The sequence below is a fragment of the Myotis brandtii genome, unplaced genomic scaffold, assembly GCF_000412655.1.
Source record: "Myotis brandtii unplaced genomic scaffold, ASM41265v1 scaffold48, whole genome shotgun sequence".
NCBI lineage: Eukaryota > Metazoa > Chordata > Mammalia > Chiroptera > Vespertilionidae > Myotis > Myotis brandtii.
Window position 1 is genome coordinate 3,729,769 of NW_005368341.1, and position 3,508 is coordinate 3,733,276.

Sequence of the window (3,508 nt, forward strand, 5' to 3'; positions counted from 1 at the left end):
GAATGAAATTTTTCTTGATTTTTGTATTCCAAGCCTGGAAGCATAATTCAATTTCATCTTTGACTTCTGTAGCCTGAAGCAACCACTTAAAACTCAGCTGTCATAAAGCTTTTGGAGAGAGATCAAAAAACATTAAATAAAAAAAGATCTAACTTGCACAAAGGCATAAGAGGAAGTAGAAAAATATATTTAAAAAAAGCATGTATATATGTATAAAAGAAGGGCACAATAAAATATTGTTTGTTTCCAAATATGAAAATAAAATGTGATAACACTGCCTTAAAGCAATTTTTTACCTCCCAAAGCATCTGGAAATAGCGTTAGTCATAGACAAAACACACATTGAAACACTGAATGGGGACATTGAAAGCCTCAGTGAAAACTAAGCTAATTTGAAATCTATCAGAACTTGTTTTCACCTTTAGAACTAGTAAGTCATTATGAAAACTTCTAAGTTATTCCTCTTGAAATCATATAACTATAACATGAGCTTTTTGTTCTGCTTGTTTGTTTCTAATATAAGCCCTTTCCTCCTGGGGGCCCTCTATGTATAAAGTCAAATTGCTTGCGGTTTAATTTGTAATATGTAATACTTATTGTTTTCATTCATTGTCAAAATAAAGATAACCATAAAGAAAAATATAAGAATCTTCTGTAATCCCAGCATCTAGAGATATCATCTAATGTTTGGTGTATATAATTTCACTAGAGGCCTGGTGCATGGATTCATGCATGGGTGGGGTCCACAGCTTGGCCTGCACCCTCTCGCAATCCGGGACGCCTGGGGGGAAGATGGCCTGTGGGGATCGGGCCGAAACCGGCAGTCAGACATCCCCTAAGGGATGTAGCAGTGCCAAAGTATCAGGTGGCCAGGGAGGAGCCTGAGCTGTGGCCGACTCCGCACCACTCCCACTCATCCCGGCCCTGCTGCGCCCACCGCCACCGCAGCTCGCTTGCCAGCCATGAGCCTGGCTTCTGGCTAAGCGGCGCTCCCCCTGTGGGAGTGCACTGACCACCAGGGGGCAGCTCCTGCATTAAGCGTCTGCCCCCTGGTGGTCAGTGCACATCATAGTGACCAGTCATTCTGGTCATTCTGGTTGTTCGGTCGTAATGGTTGTTTAGGCTTTTATATATATAATTTGTTCCCTGAGTTGTGTGTGTGTGCATGTGACAAAATTGGATCATATAACATATATACATTGTATTTATGTTTAAGAAGATATCAGGAGAATCCTTCTTTGTCATAATGTTCAACTTTCTCCAATTAATGGCTACATATTTCAAAGGACTGAAAACTGAAATATGCTGCGAAAGAAATAGATACTATTGATGGACATCTAGCAGAGAAGAGGGTACTGAAATGGCCTCGAGATGAGCTCAGACAGCTATGAAATCTTTTGTGCTTGCACTTTGAGAATATACTTTAGATCTCTAATATTCTTTGAATGACAGCTATGAAATCTTTTGTGTGTGTGCATTTACGTGTGTGTGTATGTGTGTGTGTGTGTGTGTGTGGGGGGGGGTGTGTATGTTAGAACCATTTTAATATAATTATACATATCTGCCAAGTCCAGGAAGAAAAAGTTTATGCATATATAACTTTTCCAGGTAACATTGATCTGAGTTTATAAGTTCATCAGGGTCAGAGCAATTGACCAATGTCTCTTTACTGCTAGGCTTACCAACAGTAAATTACAGATGAATTAGTGTCCTTTCATTTATCTTCTCTCACTCTTCTTGTCTAGACATTTTGTTGTAAAATTTCAGTACAGCTCCCCTCCAGCCAAAGGTAATCTTTTTAGATAAGTATTCAGTTGCTTTGAATTTTGCTTATAATTATAACCTATTTAATCACAGAAGAACCCCTGTAGAGGTGGAGTTCAAGGTTGCATACAATAACAGGAGATCACAGTTTTGAAGCCTAGCACAGATTTAAAACCTCGGATATACCATTTATATAGGACACACACTGATTGTCTCTTAGACTACATATTGCTCCTTATGAATATTATTTTTTAAATAAAGTAGTGCATCTAGGACAATCAGTCGCACAATTCACACAGCCCTGAAAAGGTTTTCAGTGCCAACTAACAATTGGTCATGAAATGTCAGTGAGCTGGAGACACGGTCCATTCCTAAGATTCAACCAAGGATTGGCTAAACCACTGGAACACCTCTGCTTAAGAAGGCTATGTCCTTCCCTCCTTTACTTCACAATTTAGTTTTGCTTATTTTGGTGGTGTGGTTGCACAAGGCTAAAATGCTTTTGATCACTTTGAGAACCAAGAAAACCAATGATTGAAAACTATGACAGGATCTTAGATTGGTTTGTCCATTTTAGGTTGTTGGTCAGTGGGCCCCTCTAAGGACCTTCTTATTTCCTTCTATGCCTCCTGGAACATTGATCAGAAGATGAGTCTGAGTATCATTTCATCTAACTCTTTTAACCAATACCTGGCTAAAACTGGAATGTCCAGCCCAGTATATTTAAAAATCGCCCACAAAAAGAGGTTCTACAGGTCTTCACAAAACCTGGAATTCTCACAAGGATGTCTGATCTTTATAATCCAAGCAGTCAGCATTGAAGTTAAGCTTCTAAGAGGCAGTTTGGTCCTTATAATCCAAGAAATCAGTGGTTAAGTTAAAACCTAAGCTTGAAGATCCATATCCCTGGGTGAAAAGAGAAGCTGGGAACTGACTGAGATGGCTGTTAATTGCATTGGTACCCATAAGGCTGAGTGTGGCCCGTGGTCTCGGAAGCTGGTGATACATAGGGGTCAAATAAGATCCATAGTCCATGCCCCCAAAGTAGGAAGTTGAACCAGCATATCCTTGACTATATCCTGAAACCTGAGTATACTAGTAGGTCATGGGATAGGACCTCTGCATGCAGGAAGAGGAGGTGGACAAGGGATATGACAGTGGGGAGATAAAGGCTGGGCTCCAGATAGACACAGGAGCACTGCTGCTGGAAATGGCCGGCACTGCAGTGCTAGAGCGGGGAGTGAATTGGCCACTTGTTCCACTCTCTGAACTCACTTCCTGAGCTGGAGATATCTTTTTTTTGCAGGCCTCACTTTGTTTTGACCTCCATTCTGCTGTTGTTGCTGCTGATGGTGGCACTTAGCTCTTTTTTTTAAAAAAATGTATTTTCCCTTTATTGATTAAGATATTACAAATGTGACCTTATCCCCCCAATCCTGCCCTCACCCTCACACCCCTGTTGTCCACATCCATCACTTATGCTTATATGCATGCATACAAGTCCTTTGGTTGATCTCTCCCCCTCACCCCCACCCTCCCCTACCTTCCCTCTGAGTTTTGAGCATCTGATCTATGCTTCTCTGTCTCTACATCTGTTTTTGTTCATCGGTTTATGTTGTTCATTATAATCCACAAATGAGTGAGAGCATGTGATATTTATCTTTCTCTGACTGACATTTCACTTAGCATAATGCTCTCCAGCTCCATCCATGCTGTTGCAAATGGTAGGAGTTCCTTCCTTTTT

General features: G+C 40.7%; 1 pseudogene; it reads right to left on the minus strand.

Annotated features, from left to right (window-relative positions):
* Positions 1-2,523: 2,523 nt before the first annotated feature.
* The window catches only part of LOC102247677, a 7,515-nt pseudogene continuing 6,530 nt past the window's right edge, over positions 2,524-3,508 (minus strand).